Source organism: Trichoplusia ni, chromosome 2, assembly GCF_003590095.1.
Source record: "Trichoplusia ni isolate ovarian cell line Hi5 chromosome 2, tn1, whole genome shotgun sequence".
Lineage (NCBI taxonomy): Eukaryota > Metazoa > Arthropoda > Insecta > Lepidoptera > Noctuidae > Trichoplusia > Trichoplusia ni.
In genome coordinates this window covers 13,139,806-13,158,888 of record NC_039479.1, presented here as the reverse complement: position 1 = coordinate 13,158,888, position 19,083 = coordinate 13,139,806, and the positions used below count along the sequence as shown (strand labels likewise).

General features: G+C 34.8%; 1 protein-coding gene across 4 annotated transcripts in view; it reads right to left on the bottom strand.

Moving 5' to 3' along the window:
* Nucleotides 1-19,083, bottom strand: part of LOC113507828 (protein sax-3-like) — a 55,460-nt gene that overhangs the window by 18,673 nt on the left and 17,704 nt on the right. For 2 of the 4 annotated variants that reach the window (XM_026890763.1, XM_026890757.1), the window contains exon 2: nt 18,943-18,981. The exons of the other annotated variants lie outside the window; for them this stretch is intronic. The gene's annotated coding sequence lies outside the window, so the exon portion shown is untranslated. The remainder of the gene's footprint in view (nt 1-18,942; nt 18,982-19,083) is intronic. 4 annotated transcript variants of the gene reach the window in all.

Below are 19,083 nucleotides of genomic sequence, written 5' to 3'. Positions count from 1 at the left end.
TAGAATGTTTGTGAAACCCTTCGCGATATACCTAAGTATCTACCTACCTAACCTAAGGAAAAAAATCTAAAATTAAATATTAATTTTGTTGATTTTTTTTCTGTATTGAACCATCACATAACCAGTACTCCAGTTCTATTTATGCCCATTATAACTGAAGTATACTCCAAAAATACTCAATATTTCGACAAACTTCAAAAGCAATTTAATGATTGACAAGGATGTTTCAATTAAAACTGACAGTCTCCTGATCCAATAATATTGATATGTCTGATTGGTTACAAATATTCAATACTCGTGTTTAACTGAAAAGCGTTATGTTGATACTTAAATTATCTGTAATTAAATTCAAACCTTGTCTCCTGGAGAGAGGGTTCAGATTCTAATGGAACCAATGAGCTCGATTAGTTATACTCTGCGGGTATCTAATACATGTTAACTTATGAAAGGATTTGGCGAGTTCAGTCAATAGATAAAACTATCAGAAGTACAACTTCTAAAAATAATTATTGAAGTGTTTAGCATAAATAGTTTAGAGGTATTTTTTCTTTGCAAGCAGTGACCGAATTGTTTAGCAACTTTTGGAACATTTACTTAAAAAAGTGCTCGTGCAATCGGATATTTTTAGTTACAAATGTAAAGAAACTCTTAAAAACCACAAATATAATAACTATTTCTATAATGGCAACTGTCAGTTGTATTACTGCCTCTCTTCGCTCGGATCACTATCATGTGTGACCCTGATTTAACTTTTGACTGGTTCAAATTAGTTTATCTGAACTCAAGTGCTCTTGACAACTTCCGTGGCGGGTAGCAGTCGCTTATTGCCTCCATTATTTGATATAATATCATATTGAATTGTGAATATTGTTTGATTATACTCACAGAGATTGAGTTTACACTCAATTAAATTTATGTTACTTTTTGCGCTCAAGAATTAAATATTAGAATTGAAGAATCGGCGGTTTTCTATAAAAAATGATTATTTTTTACTTTTATTTAAATTCAAATAGTATTTATTAAGGCATACGCTTACTTCTACTTTTAAGTTCGAGGCAATTGCAATACTGAGTGTCCCTTGAAATGGGAAAAAAATGCTTAATTCCCTAGCTATAGTAGCTATCACGGTTTTTGACACGCATTTTGTTCCGTTGGGACCTTTTCGAAACTGACTCCTAAAAAGAAAATTTAGTATTAACTGAATACTAAAATTTCCATCAGTTTTATGTTACTGTATAATTTCAAACTGTTCCTAACTATTCAAAATATTGATTGGCAGTCATTCAAGAATCATGTATAGTAAAATCTTTACCAAGATTTTGAAACTCACATTTTAAAAGATACTTATATAACTAGACCGAAGTTTACGACTATATTTTTACAACGTCGGATGTAGAACGGGCGTAATTTGGGGCAATAACTTATTCTTTCGAAAATGTTTTGGTTATTAAGACTGTCCTGTACTTTGCCGCATAGATAAGATACCGATGTGAGTTGTAAATAATGGGATTATGGTAAAAATTAAGCTCATATTGTGTAGAGAATGAATTACGAATTTAAACTCTATGTGTCTGTAATAAGCGTCATTTGATGTTAACGTTACGGTTGGTAATGGTTTTCATATAATTAGCGCGTCTAACACGACCTCTATCGATAATACATTTAGTAAATTTTTTTTTTAATATTTCTAGGTAATGAAGGTATATAATTTAGAGCACCAATTAAGCTATGACGCTTGTGTATGAATACTTCTTTATCAATCTTCTAGTTTACCAAACATTACATTATGACTAATTTGGGTTGTTGAATGTCAATAATTGACTTGTTGTTGACCCTATCAAATAGCATAAATAAAGCGAATATATGTAGATACTTAATCCATGAAATCATTAACAAAAGACCGCTAAAACCGCTAAATGTTTTGCAATGTAACAAACTTAGTGCAGACACTGAAAAATACGTCCAACAAAATGAGAACTGAAACTACTGAATTCCTTTAGTAGAAACGTTGAAAACGCGACTACGTCCTGATTTTTAATCCGTACCTTTTTATGACGCGCTAAAATTGTCGCCAGTTTAAACCAGATTATAGGAAGCGTCAATAAAGTTAGGTAACGGATGCCATTAGGTTTAACGACGCATTATGCCTCAGGGAAACTGTCCAATAAACCTGATTGCATTAAAATAGACGCAGTAATATCGAATGTGAGCTCATTATTAGAATGATCTGAATCAATCGAAAATCGTGATTGTGTTTTGTCATTTATGAAGATTTTTGTTGGGATTAGGTAATGATGGATTCAATATTGGTGTCATTAAAATTGACCTCTTTGCATGGATCTTTTTAGGTTAATTTTAGTATAATATCCTTTTTCAATCGGTTGTTAAGGGTATTAGATCTACGCGATGTGCTTTTGTTGTAGCAAACATTTGAAATCCTTGTAACACATGAAATACCATAATTATTTATCGTACACTCTGTATGATGTGCCCGTATACAAAATGTAACTATTTTAATCTTAAAATAGTTAATTGCCTTCAAACTTATTGACAGATTGACTGATCCAGAAGCTCGAAGAACACAGCGGTTAAACAAACAAATCAAATAACGAAAATATATAAAACTAACCACTTCAACTATAAAATATTTCTCACGAAGCATATGCGTCTATGCATATGCACATGACGTCGCATATGCGTCTAGACGAAACTTAAACAAACGTGGCCAAGGTTAAGTTTATAATTTATGGACACTTGAGGGTTGTCAGCGTGCAGCTTGGAAATAATTATCGGTTTATATAAACAATGGTCTCTTTGGGCAACCGTTGGTATTCAGAAGTGGCAGCCATAAAAACAATTAAGATATTTCTTTTATAGTAATTATTTACTGCTGTACTTCGGGTTTACAAAGTATCCTTTGTGTAAAGCTTAATGGTTTTATGCTGTTTTGTTATTTGAATGAATAGACTGATTAATTTGACCTGTAAATTGTGGATATTTTTAACTTGCGAGCGTAACTGTAGTCAAAACTACCAGATTACGCTTTCACGAGCTAACTACGAACTCATTTGACATGTGTAGGTGATGCAAACAAAAAAATGAGTTAGAAAAGCAGATAAAACTCTCATAATATTATCTCTGACGTAGATATGACAACAGGCATAGTTAGCTCAGACGGCACTCCAAGACATAATGACATTGTTGACTTTTTTACTTCCAAGGCGCGACCCGGAGATAACTTTAGCAAACGAACCAAGACGACGGACTTCATAGTGTTTATTCTTTACGTTGTTACTTAGTCAACATGGTGACAGAACTAGAAAACGTCTCTTCCACCGCCCGCTCCCAGTGACAACAAATCCCCTTAAATATCGCCACAATTTGCTTGTTATGATTCCTCGCGTTGGAAGTGTAATATTTACTGAACGTACCCGTATAAGTCACGATTGTAACATTTGAAAATATTTTGACTGCAACCTTAAAAGTTTATAGGAAAGTCTCACGAAACCTGCGCGCTCGTAACGATCACACGCGGCTGCTTGAACGTGGGTGTTATTATAAAAATAAATGAAAACATACATATTGAATAATGTTTGTTTTGTAGGGCTTAACGGCGAGGGCGGGACCCACACTACGAGGGATTGATCGCTCCAATCTTTAAAATATGAAGCGCTCTACTTTTGGAATTGATTAATTGTCAGTTGTGCGTACAAACACGAGTGCCTCTTCTAATTTAAGAACAGTCCCAAATGTCTATTTGTCGACAGCGCAGCTAGTTTTTTAATTGCTGGTACCATCAATCGCTCAGTGCCGACGTTGATTTACAAGCTAACGATCCGTCGTTATGGACAATTGGAATTCAAAATAGACATTTCGTGTGAAAACTTTGACAAGGGACGATTAGTTTTTTGTATGATTGCGACATGGTAAGGAGAAGGTATTGTATGTCTGTCGTTGCGTCGGTGCGTACGCTCGAAATTGCACAAGTTTTTACCAAAGTTTTGTTGAAAGCGTTGTTCGTATCTCACAATGGTATATTTTTGTTCGTGCGGTCTGTACTGACAGTTCGCGTGATGTATTGGGCTCGGGTAGAGGATTATTTTTACCCATTTCACGAAGTTTGCATGCATCTATTGTGAACGGCGGAAGCGGCTTCACAAAGCGCCCAAGAGATTATTGTTAAGAGGGAATTTTGGATGTTCATGAATGATTGGGGATTTGAAATATAATATTTTGCGAGGGATAATCAGCTTATTTATTTGTTCTCAAAAATTGTTCACCAAATAAAATAAATATAATGACGTGTGTCTACTTCCTGTTCAGCAGGTACCAATATTTTTATTTTTAATGCTGTTTTAGATTCGTCCGAATAACAGGAAGATCTTAGTTTGCATTTTTTGAACATTAAGCCATTAACCATTATAAAAACATAGTGTCACACATTAAGGTGCTATCTGGCAATCAATACTACTATAAAAATGTCATGGCAGGACCATTAGGTAAAGTTAATCCTAGTATTACAGCAATATCTTACAAAGGGATAGCCCGAAAGTCCCTTGCTGTATAAATAAAGGTAGATAATATAGAGGTGTCAAAGAAAACACCTCGACTGACAAAAAATGAACAATAGTTGGGACGATATTAACACTGTTTGACGGCATCCTAAGCCGTAATGTTTATATTGTTATGTAACACTATTTAATTGGACTACCTGGCAAATCTGTTCTTAAAGACTCTTTTCAAGGTTCCGTACCCAAGCAACAGAGCACTGTTATTTGTGTGTCCACTCGTATGCTACCAGGCTGAATCCCACTCATCATCATCATCATTATCATCATCAGCCTATCGCAGTCCACTGCTGGACATAGGCCTCTCCAAGTCACCCACTAATCGTGATATTAAGACAGTTGCAAGATTTAAGAGGTTTAGCAATGATTGTTGTGGTAATATATTTGATGGACGATTTTATTTGCCAGCTATTATTTGTCCGTAACCCTCACTATCGGAAGTCGCCTCTCACTTGACCGTTTTTTTTTAATCCGGTGTTACTAATCTAGACTTATATTGTGCTGCTAGTTAACACATTGGCTAAATAATAGTTAAACAAAAATTGACTTTAAGATTGCATTCCTATAAAGGAAGACATTTAACTTAACATGTTAAGTCTATATTCAGCTAAAAATGATGTCATGACACGTTCCCTAACTTCTTTATTTTATTTGTATGAAGAGCATGTATAAAGTTGGTAATAAATTTCAAAGTAAAGTGTGATGTTTTGAGCGTCTAAGATTCATTACTTAAAAAAGAATATGCGAGTTACGGCATCTTTGTGTTCAGACATTCTGCGTGTAAAAGGCTATTTAATGAGTTTTGTAACATAAGGCTCATAACAACAAAAACCTGATAAATATATTGCTCCAATCCAGGGTACCACATATATGCATAGCTAAAGTAATTTTAATTGATTAAAAACTTCATTAAATGGGATTAACAACCCTTTACATCAGTATTGCGATAAATTAAAAGCAGAAAAAATATTCTAACACTTCTTTGTAAATACTTAGTTTACAAACCACAGAAAAAGCAAAATAAAACTCCACACAAATATCTGAAGACGCATAATAAAACACAAATTATATATTTAACAGTCACTCGTCATTCACGGTGTCGCAACCAAATAAATAAAACTAAATCGTAAATTCTTCATATATTTATCACACCAGTGCCCTTACTACAAGCAAGCAGACGCATATAAACGAAGCTGTTGCTGATGAGGAAGCGAGACATAGCTACGGCCGGTGTAAAGCGCCATCTCGGTCTGACGGCGTCGATATTATTTATTTAAGATGTCATAGTACAGGGACTATTCCACGAGCCACACAGGAATGCAGAACTTTGATCAGACATAAACTGCTGCTCTATAAAGACTTTGACACGAGACTTCAAACTTCGCAAGTTATTTATAATATTTATTTCTAACTTTCGACTTCTGTCCCTTTTATGTTGTGACACGTTAACGGAAAGATGTTTTGTGGCAATAAAATGTCGTGGTTGGCCAATGAAGCGATTTTGCGATGACAGGACATTTATTAGGCGATGTTCATTTGTTTTATTTGTACTGTATTCAGGCGACAATATTAAGATGTTTTGATTTGAGGTATTACAAACTATGGTTTGGTTGCGTCACTTTTTTTTGTTATGAAACAATAATTGTTGTTGTAAATGTCACTATAAATATGACCTGTTATACTAACGGTTTGTTTATCATAAACAGTTTATAAAGTATGATTACAGGTACTGTCACGTTGTCCGTTGGCTACAGATACAGGCTGGTAAAGTATGAGTCACGACATTTTTGCGGAGATTTATGTTTAAAAACAAATGAAATAAGAAAAAAAAGAACAATAGGACCAAGCACTGCATGTGAACATGTGCTCGTATGGAACGTTGCACGAAGGAAGAATTTATCGAGAAATTGTAACAAAGACATCATAATTTCTTGAGTTAATGTCACAAAACGAAATACCCTTGCAATAATCTAATATAATAATATCAGAGGGATGTTGACCGGGTTTGAGAAGTAAACAGTTCCTTTTTAGTTCGTCACATGAATAACTAAAAATATCAGGTATTTTTACGTTGATTTGAAAAATAAAAGATACAACAGACTTTGAAAAATTTTAAGCTGCAGTTTAATTCAATGCAATTTGATCAATTCATGTTAACGGCACAAGATATAATCTTTTTGGTTGTGTTGGAGAGTTTTACACCTCTTTCCAGTATCCTTTAAGACAGGTTAAATGCACAAAAATTATATACTCATAAAATATACTAGGTATATCTGAGCAGTATGTTAAATATAGCCAAACTAAAAATGTTTCTCCATGAAACCAAATACATCCTGAAATAATTAATTAAATGAACGAGACAATGATTCAGACGCACTCAGACAATCTGAAGCGGAAACAAATGACAAAATGAAAAGCAAAAATTACTGTAACGATCTCAATAATAATTCCATCGAATGCCGTTCAATTATCATTTAATTAACGGAATATGACGATACTTATTACTTTTATTGATTTTATGAGATTTTATACATATAGAGGTATTTGCAAACTCGTGGAAATTCGTGTCTCGTTTTACCTGTGGTGTAAATTAGTGTTACTAGCTGTTACCCGCGACTTCGCCCGCGTGGTTAGAAAATTAGATATTTTCTCGTAATAAATCGTAGCGTATGTGTCAATCCAGGGTGTCAGCTAACTCCATACCAAATTTCATTAAAATCGCTTCAGCCGTTTTGACGAGAAGAAGTAACAAACACATTCACAAACTTTTGCCTTTATAATATTATTATTATAGTGGAATATAAATTTAAAATTCGTTGAGTCATGTATATTTTCGAATTCTACTAGAGATTGCAACAACCAAAAATAGTGACGCGAAAAGTAGAAGGCACAAAGAAAATCATATAGTAAAATGTAGAGACCAATAGAAACTTTGGAGCGTCACTTATTTACTCGTTATTGAGGTGCTCATGGCTAAGCTACAACTGCACTAGTTAATTAATCACAGGTTAAGTCTATGCATGGGTGACCATCTTTGTAACAACGTTCTATCATTTTTCGGGAGGCACGTTACATTTTAGTTTCTGCCTTCTATTTACACTGTTTTGTTTTCCCTTACGGGTAGTTCGAAATTAGAAGCGTTTTTCAATACGGTTTTGTAGATCGGCTGATAAAAAATGTTTGGCTTAGGATAAAAAAAAATATATTTTTACACAATTATCATGAAACAATGTATTAACAGTTTTATTGATTTCATGATAAGGTTCTTATTGAGTTATTTAACGCACAGAAGCTGTTTGTTTTCTGTGTTTATCCATTGAAGATAATATTGAATAATTAGTTCAGATAACCTTTGCCTGGATCATCTGCTGATAGTGTCAAATTCTTGATCCGAACAACAGGGTCCTACTTTGTACCAAGAGATAAAACAAATAAATTGTTGAATTCCTGAATTCTTAATGTCACAAATCATCCTTTCTTCATTAGTGAATGGACATTCCATATTTAAAGATTTTAATCGAGCGGAAAACCTGCTTTTGAATTTGCACTTTTTTTTATTATTTTTTATTTACTACACTTCAATAACTAACTTTGCAGTTTGAAATAAATCAGTTTTATTTTCTTAAAATAAATAGTAGTATAAAATTCGTAAATGGCTACTTTCAAATAAAGAACACCTCTACTCCGTTCAGTTTAACTTCAAAGGATAGTTTTTAACTGTTCATGAAATTCCGTGTACGTCCACAAGCACCTGCTTTTGTTTTATATTCCCATGGGAACTCTCATTTTCCCGGATGTTATAGAATATGTTAAAAATATTCTCATCTGGGCCCACTTCATGGGTTGTTTATGAGTTTATAAGGTATAGATATCGATCGGTATCGATTTTTAGTTGACTGTTTTATTTTAAATCTTAAACTGAAAGATATCTTTACTAGTGTACCATGAAAATATGCCTGTTGAAATAATTATAATCATCGACACAACTCACCATTACATAGACAACTGATTAACATACTTAAATATTTCTAAATACACTCACCGGCACAATTATTGATGGCAGTTTGGGATTAAACATTTGAAGTTATCTTTCTCCTGAACTCCACCCATCGACATTCAAAATTAAAATAAAGATGTAACGAAACTCTGAATTCGAAACGTACTAAATTTGAAAATTAGACATTAAAACTCGAACATTTCTTGACGAAACTGTTCGAAACACGAAATTAAGCATTTTCATTTCGACTCGTAAAATAAGTTCGGTAGAAATAAAATTTCTTCTTTATTATACCTACGGCTGTGAGCTTGGCCAACTGAAACGGTCAATAAATAAAAGGAAATATTTCTAGACGATAATTTAAAGAAGTTAAGACCCATTGTGCATAATGTGCATTCTCGATATTTTGACGTCTGTTGTTATGGAAACTGCTGCAAATGTATATAAACTAAATAAATATATTTTAAAGGTTCTTTAATTGACTGTAATAATAGGTTACTCGTCGAAAACTGAGCTATTTCAATCAAATAACCAACGAAAACGGCCTCTTCCACACTGGAGTTCAACCAACCACATTGCCAGCTGAACGATTGCATAGAAATTTTTACGGTGCAGTCGTTTGCGGCTAGGCGTTAAAGTTACTCTGACGGCGGCTAACCAGCTAAATTGCGGCTAACCGTACGTGGTACAGTATAAAAACTGAGTAACAGCTATGCCAAAACGAAAAAGAGTTTTTATACCATGTGTAATAAACCGAGTTCTTCACGAACACAATTTATTACTTTTAAATTTTAATAACCATGTAAAACTATCGAGCATTTACACAAGAACATGTATTATGTAAAACATGAGGTATAAAAAGTAAGGTTGTGTGCACACAGACGCGTTGTTGGTCCGTCGAAGCGGCCGGGCAGCTGTGCGTGTAAATCTCTCCGGGCCGTCAATAAAACTCTGAATAATTTGACTCTCGCCCACCGCCCTCGGCCAAGTGTCAAATTTTCCACGTCATTAAGCCATGCCTTTAACTTTAAAATTAGAGTTTTAAAAATGTACAAGCGCTTTCGATTCGCGCCGCGTCTGCAATGATATGCATTTATTCATGTTGATGGACCTGTTTTGATCCCGAAAGATCAATGTTCATAAATAGTTGTTACAGATTAGTCAATTACATGTCAATAAACCTTTAAAAAAATGCCGATGAAAATGAAATATAAATCTCACTAAAATTTTGCAGTTCATGTAAACAGCAAAATTCTAAAATAAAATCTATTTAAAGCAGCTCTGGCAAGGTAATGACGAGAACACATCTGGTAATTATGAACGACGTACAGAATCTCCCCAATCAAAATAGCTGACATTCCAAACGATGAGGTATGAAATATAAAATCGGGTTCCGCGAAACTCCAGCCTTTGATGTACAGGAATTTCTCGAGTTAGCGGTTGATTCATCGCAGCGGATATTTTTGGCGCCTGAACGCCGTGACTTGAACGCGCGTGGCGAAAGCGCGGTTACATTTGTTATGCCGATACGAGCTGTAATACACGCCTCAACGATTAAACACGCAAACGTATTGCTCAATGTTTGACCACATGTTTCTACCAGCGCACCACGCGCGCTATCAAAATATTGACCCTCTTATCCGCATCGCGGTTACACTCTGTACTTTATACAAGTGTGTCCACCTCCTTATTTGCTTACCCTATTAGCAGGCACTTAATGTCTAGGCATGCGGCATTAACAATATTAATTTAAGTGGCGTCTAAACGGTAAGAGTTGAAGAATTCCCGCTTATCACACACATTATGACCAATTAAGATCGGCTACCTAAAAGTTTTTTTGCTTTTCGAAGCTCCAAATCGGCTTGTTAAGGTCATTTATTTAGGATGATTTTTTGTCAAAAAGGGACGTGTTTAAAGGGTGGGCTGCAACAATTAAGGAGCCGTTACAGTTAAAAAATGTCACCCTTTCAAAAGCTCTTTGCGTGTGCACTGTCTAAAAAGTGGTCACTTTTTTATCACCTGGGTTGGAAGTCACAAAATGTTTATCGCCACTCGACATGTTGATTTATGTTTCCACCCCAGCGCTGGGACCCGACCGAAATGAATTAGATTGTTTAATTGGTCATTTATTTTCGATGATAACGCCGGTCACAGTGTCGAGTGATTTTTAGGTCACCAAAGTGGTCCTCCAACGAAAATCAAATTTGATTTAACCTTTTTAAAAATAAACCATTATTTTAGGTGTAAAAAATTAATATATGGAAGAAGCAAAATAAAAATAAATTGAAGCATCAGCTGTTGATCTAACTTGAGATTTATTACACGTAATTGCTGGGAGGAACCCGGTATCTCATGTATTATGGATTATGTTCGAGAAATATGATGTGTTTTAAGACAAAAGGTACAAAGGCTTACAGAAAAAGTGGCTGATGACCGCCTTACACTTTCCCTGGCCCACCCGTGACGAAAAAATTAAAGGCTTATCTTAAATTATGCTTAATTGAAGGGTCTAAAAATACAGATTGAATATCAAAGTCGTTGATTGATAGCTTTTTCCACGGCGTAGTGTTTTCGATAATGTTTAAATTCCGGAATTTATTAGTCTAATTACCATAAGACAGACTTGTGATGGTGCTATAAAAGTGTTTGCTATCAACACTTTAGGTGTATAAATTAAAGAAATAATAAAATTTAAGATCTATCCTACCAGGATGACCATGTGAAATCTTCAAATAGTTTTTTTTTAAAGCAGCTCCTGTATAACTAATTTCCATCTTTGTGTACCGGGTTGTCCTTCCTTCCAATCCTTGTCTTTTATCACTTGTGCAACAACAGAAAGTTTTTTACGTCTTATAAAACATCACATACATTTATCAAACTATAAAATTATTGCATTTAATCATTAATTTGAAAACAGTTTTCATTTCTATTCTGCTCTTTTAATAAAATGACAGGTTATTTTCAATAACCACTGACGGCATTATGGTTGCAAAACGCGACTGCATTATAAATATGTGATACTAATCTGATGTGTTTTAGCGTACGTACATAATACAGGTTGCAGTATTTACCGATATAATATTTAGCGCAAACGAAATGTTGACTAACCTAAAAACCACGGAACACAACAGGTAAATTTTAAATAATTTATATCGCTATTAATTTATAGTTTACTAGCTGACCCAGCAAACGTTGTTTTGCCAAATATTTTTTTTTCTAGTTGGATGTATTTTTAATGCCACATTATAAAAAAGTAAAAACAAAAAATTTCGTCCGAAAAATAAAATATTTTTTTTAGAGTGAGCAACCCTTATCACTTAGGGGTATGAAAAATAGATGTTAGTCGATTCTCAGACCTACTGAACACGCATATAAAATTTGGTAGAAATCGGTTAAGCCGTTTCGGAGGAGTACGGTAACTAACATCGTGACATGGGAATTTTATATATTAGATAACCATTAGCACTTGAAATCAAATATTAAATATTCAAAAGTGTATAAAATAATTGTGTTAGTACAGAAAACGATACTTTTTTTCTGTTTGGCGAAATGGAGTGTCAGACTTCTATTGACTAGAACCAATCCATGTTCCTTACCTTCGTGTGCCAAGGCCATGGGAACCCTTTCGGACAATCCCGCTTCCCGGCAGGACAAAATACAATCCTGGACTTCAAGACAACAGTTTCGACTCACCTGTATAAAATTAAATAATTCAGCATTCATTCCAAAAAGCCCACTATTTCAAACCTTCTAGTTCTGTTCTTATCGTGTATAAATATAAATATAAATAGAAAACAGACTTCTTTAGAGGAAAGAGAGTAGCTACTGACAAATCGGTTTTAGACTAACAACTCACATTAAACATTGTATTCCGTTGCCCTGCTATGATTCAATCATAGCGCAGTGGGCGCGATATACAGGAAATTATTACGAAAGCAGACTGTCACAGCTAGATCCGTTCGGTACCTATATCGAATTATGGCAATCTATTACATGTTGTGTATCTATTACCTAAATTATATAGATCGTATATCTTTGTCCATGTACCAATATTTTAACAAGATTCAAATACTTCGGTATTAAATTTCTAATTTAGAATATTGCCTTATAAACTGCCAGTGTATGGATAATTTCAGCTTATTACAGTAAAATTCTTTGATTCAATATCCTGCTACCAAGCCGTGGATAGATCCTAGTACTCGTCTAAACCTAAAACGCTGATATGTCACTCTGTAACTAAAAACAACAGGAACATTTTTTCTCCAAAAAGGTTTCACAGTCGTAATCAAATCCTGTTAATATTCAGAGCTCCGGTTTCACAACGAATGCTTTATGAATTCGGATTAGAGATTCCATTATGTTATTTATGGGTCGAATCGACCAGTATTTATGGTACAACTAATTACGAGCATTTGCATTTTAGTGTTTGTTTTCCCACAGTGCGTTTATTTCCTGGACTGTTCAATGTAATATAATATGAGCTTTTCCCTTGCGGATTAAGTTAAAATAATGACGTCAGTGTATATTTGTATTATAATGCGTGTGATAAATCATTTAAAAATACATTATTTTAATCTGACATATTTATTGAATACCCTAATATCTTTGCAAACTTTAGTATCTACTCGATTTCACTAAGTTTGCCACATAAATAACATATTTCAATTTCAACTTAATAAGCGGTCCTTTACAAACTGAAAACACAACACCGAAACGTGAATTGCCTCAATGAAACGGTTACGAACAAAACCTCCTAAAGTCTAGAACAATAGAACATTGTGTAACAAACAATGCATGCACTATTCTCCCTTCTAATTCCTACTAAATCTTGTAAATGAGGACTGCTTGAGTGATCCGTGAATTTCAATACACACACAAGGAACTATCGTTTTAATTGGCTCAACAAAAACTTACTCTTTCAAGTATAAAGGTGTTTAACAACAGATGTTTGAACAAAGAGTTTGTTTTACGATGTTTTTGCTTCTGGACGCATGTGTTTTCTTGAAAGGTTTTTTGTGAATTTCTGTTAGCGAAATGGGCTGGTTGAGTCTGAAGTGGTCTTTATACTTTATTAAACTTTAGCTAATATTAGTTTGGTTTATTTTATATGTAGTTTAAGATGAAGAGGAATAATTCTGAACGACAGACTAGGGAAATTATACATATTTAGGTCCAAAATAACCAAAAAAACGTGTTCTTCAAGTATTGCTATGATAATTCTTGTTATGACAGCTAAAGACCGATTTACGGTGACATTGCTAACACAAACAACAAGGCCACATTAGATAACAATTCTCTAAGCATCTTTAAAAGGACAGATCAGACTGCAAAACCATTATCACTACACGATCGCAAGCAATTGAATAGAGGTCATAATTCTCGCGAAACAGTCGAGAAAACTCTGGCTAGCGTCAATGGGGGTTACAAAATGGAGATGGCCATCGGATGTGGGCGGGAATGAGACAGTTAATTCTAATTATGACCGTATTGTGCGGCGAAATTTTATTGCTATCTCATTGGCGCGCTCATTACGATGGCCGGCGGTAATTGTGTGCCATTGTACTTCGGCAGACGACAATTTTTCCCCGAACCGTGTGAATCTCGAAGGGTCGTTTGCGAACGCTGACTTTGTATTGGTTTCTATGTCATTGCTGTGATTTTTGGTTCTCGTTATGGTTAGTTAAAGTGGTAAGTATAAATCTAAAAGTTTCATAATTGAGGTGCTTTAATTGTCGTTTTCGAAACTGTGATGTCTCATTTGTAATTACTAGACTCGTTTTTATACAATGTGTTTTCAGACAAATGAAGCTACAACAAATTAGAAATTATCCGGATTTAAAAATATAAATCGTTTTAATAATTCTTAACAGAAAAAGCGTATAAACTACAACACAATAATCTCACGAATCGATTTCAAAACATCGAATTCATAAATCGAGTCAATTCAAAATCCTTAGGCAAACAGAGAATGCGATTCATTAAAAGTAACGGCCTCTCTGGGGCTTTCGCTAAAAGGATAACAATATAAATAACTGCGTTTATTGTGTATCTATTTCTGAACACGTTGGCCTTTTAGACCACTGATGGATTCTAAAGTTTCATCGCGGCCTGTCGGAGCGATTAGCGCCCTGACAGCTAATTTATATACTCAACTTACTGTTCTATTCCCGGAGGAAAGGTTGTAGACCTCGGTACGCGTAGACACGGCAAATACTATTAGGCATACGCGATTTCGGTGAGGTCGTGCTCTATTTTGGGCGGCTAACAACTTTATGTTCTGCCAAATGGTAGAATTGATTACTGTGTTTTGAACTCGAAAATTAGCAGATACCATCATTGCTAGCATAGCATTTGCTAATATATATATTACGTAAAAAAATACGATAGACAATAAATCAAAATTTAAGTGAATTTTATTGTAAGTACCACGCTTTTTGAGTCAAAAATCCCAAACGTCCAGTATCAAAATGAAATTTCGCCGTGCGCCTGACTATTTAAGCCAGCGACCACTAACGTCCCTATTAATAAACACACATATAATAGCCATATTAATTTCCAGGACAGCCAATTGCTATCAGTATCGTAAATTCGGCTAAAACCAGTAACAGTGTATGCAACAAACGATCATTATCGTGCACAATGCTGGCAGATGCGCGGAGCTCACACCTCATTGCTTTTTCCGTGACATTGCCCGATACCATAAAAGATATTGACTTTTGTAATAATATTAAAGGACCGTTTTGATTTACGACGGCTTTAAGAGCTGCAACTGCATCTTTGGGCACAAACACATCACTATATATACACACACACATGCATAATGTCCCTCGTACTCAAGGACCAAATTGTTTTAGTGATTCGGACGAAAGGGCCATTTTTTTTACTTTCACCAAATAGCAAACATAGGTATGTTACACGTCGAATTGTTTGAAAGCTCACTCAGTTATGTATGATTCATCAATTAAACCGGTTAATTATACACATGAATGAACAATAATAATTATTAAACGTTGTTATCCGCTCCATTAACAACTTATTTCGTTTTATTATTACTATATTTGTACAAATACATCTCGAACCATTTTCAATTTTATCGGAACAAAATACTTTATCAAATAAAAATGTAGTAACAATTCTATGAGATTATGTCTGCAATTGCCGGTGACATTGTTTCAAATGGGAACATTGGTGGCGCGTTCGAACCCCTTTAGAACTAAATCTGGAACAATTTTCGGAATGGACCGTCTTGACAAATAATTTGAGAACAAATTGGTTCAACAGTTCAACTATTAAATGGGTTTGTTTGTGTAGTTAAATATTCGACGCCGCATATGGAGACAGAGTTACAACTTTAAGTGGCCTCCTGTTAATTCTTCGGAATCTTAATATGTGTTACACATAAAATGCATTAGTGATGAGAGTAACAGCTAATTAGTGGATAATAATAGATATTTACTTATCATCTTCGGTTGTTATTAGCAAATTCCTACACACTTACAAGTGTAGGTACCTAATAATTCAATCAAGGATTTCCGTCAGTTTCACTATTTTAAAGCTTGGTTACTTTCGTACCTTAAAAAGCTTCAATTGACCGAAAGAGTATCTTGTCGCAATAAATCGAAGAAGAAAAGAGATAAAATACATCTGTGACAGCGACAATATTTATTACGGTATGCGTCTATTACAAGCGGACAATATCAAACATGAAAGCCACAAAACCGCTTAACAGGAACAAAACTAAAGTTTAATTTGGAGCTCAGCAATAACTACAGATATGTTTGTTAATTGCCGCAAGCGATACCACCTTCCTAACTAAACACCGTAATTTAATTTAATATTTAGATTGTTATCAAGATGTTTCCGATAATTCATAAAAGGGATACGGTTAATTTCGTACCACACATATCTCACGTTCCGTTCTCTAAACCCGTGTGTGAATATCGGAGTACAATCACTTATCATCTTTAAAGAGACATAAATTCACGAAAAATCGTTATTCCAGCCCATCGCCCTAAAAGCAGGGCTGCTTGTGTGCATTGCATGCTCGTAAATTACCCTACGACGACGCACTAAAATAGCGTAACACCCCAATACCATGGGAACGAGAGACCCACCCTACGACCTCACGCTAAATGCCTACAAATCTGTCGTACGAGTCGGAATCAAAAAAACATCAAGATAGACGTAGCGACGCGATTAGAAACGCCCGTTCAATAAACAATTTATAAGGGATATAGAAATTTCTCAAACACGAATGATAAATGCATCAGTCACGCGATGAAAGAGCTGCGTAAATTGGAATGAGGCGGAAGGCTGAACAATGAAGGAGCAGGGACGCGGCCGGAAGCATCGCGGATTTTTCCCTGTTATCCTAACAACAATGGAAGTCAGTTTCAATACTCACCTAGGCTGCATGCCGTCTTTTGTTTAATTAATTATCCGACGGACGAATAATTAAGCTCAAATTCGAGGCTGTGATTAAAGCCCCTCTATTCCAAAATATTAATAATATCAGGTGCACATTGTTTGGTTGTTAAATGGAGGTAATTATCTACGTGCTTCGTTTAAATTTATTGCACATTTTATCAAAGACCACCCTAGTGGAGAAATATTGGGACCAATTTGGGTAGTGAAATAATCTTTCCATGTTTAATCAATGCCTGTATGGCTGGTATATCAATTGGGCTGAATGTTAGTATGTATGATTCGGGCAGTAGCATAAATCGGTGATCGGTCATTCAATGACAGTAGTCTCCATAGACTGGCAGGCAATGGAGCGGGAAGCATCTATGGTTTCATGGTACCAGTGCCATCAATCAGTACGTTCGCAATACGGCCGATAATGTATCGCCAACAACCCAACATTTAATTGTTGATGGATCGCTACGAATCCCCGACAGGCGAATTACACGGACGAATATAATATTTTCGTGCGAAGAATTTTTCATTCGCTCTAGCCGTGCATATTCGATACGGATTTATTATTTTCATCTTTACATCTTACCCTCTTTTAGGCTCGGAAGCGATACGTGAAATGACGGAAGATATGAAGGGCGGTAATGGAGGAAAATTGTGCTTTATTCGATTTTGATAGACTCGGATGGTGGATTTAGGTCCCGCTGTCACTGAAGGGTTTTGATGAACCGTGATACGATTTTGATAAGATGTAATTTTATGCCAAGGACACTATGAAAGTTTGTGATTGGATATTACACTATTATATAGTTCTCGCTAATAGTAAAAAATTGATCGTAAGGATATGACCCAGGAAAAGTAAATTTGTCTTAGTTATGCGCTATGATTACCCTGACCTAATGAAGTTTCCGACCTATAAATAGTACTTTTAAACTTTACATAATCAGTCAAAATTGAAGACCAAAAGTAACAGCGATCAAATAGGAACAAACCATTTAATAAAAAAAAAACTAGCTGTTACTGGCTGGTTTAGCCTCGAGCAATATCCAAAAACGAAATGAAATAAAATTAAAACTAAAGTTAGGTTTTTCGAAGGTGCCAATTACGTTACTATAGCCCCATATCATGGTACAGGTTAAACCTTTTCACAATATCATAATGCCGCTCTCTGGGTGTTCTCAGTCATAAAAAGTATTTTTTTCTACTCCACTATCTTATTTCAACAAGAACCACTTCTGAAGTAGCATTTTGATATATTTGTTCAACCCAAGATAAACTAAGGACTGGAAAGGAATCTTGGATAGATATAAAAGTAATCTTAAATTGGATTAAATTAATTAAATTCATTTGTTTATAAACTTTTTGCAAAGATTAAAATTGTACTTGTATTTTATATGAAAGAAATGTATTAATGTCATAAACAGCTGACTGATGTCAATCAACTTAAATATAAGAGTGTAGGTCAAGTTATCACATAACATGTTTGTTGGATTGATCTTTGACTTCATAATAATTAATTTCAACAGCTGAACTACATTTTATCAATTTGTATCACTTTGGTATAGGAACGTATGTTTTGGCAGAAATCGGTAAAATGGAATAAATATTGGAACATGATGATGTTCGATTTCTACATTTATACTACGTGTTACAATAATCTACTTAAATAATTTTCCAGCTAACAGTTTCAGTTACTTATTTCCTAATTGTTCCGTTAAACTTCAGAAAATAGTATAATATCCCAAGAAATTACATTTTATGGATAGATTTGTATCATTTGTCCCAACTAACTGATGCCGTAAAGATAGTATAATTTAATTTATACTCTCGTATCGATAACCCATGCGTTATGGGAGCGGTCGCCCGCAGTCCCAATTACCTATACGATAAACGGCTTATTTACGAGCCAACGAGCGTCGAAAGGAATTAAAATTCATTGTTTCTTATCCTGAAAATACATACCTAAAGATACACTAAGGTCAGAAGATATCTCCGCTTTATCTGTAACAAGAATAGGCTTTTAAAACGAGAGGCGCTTGATACCAAGTGGAATAATTACGTGACCTCTTGAAATTGGAAGATCTCGATGCGGACAGGACCCGC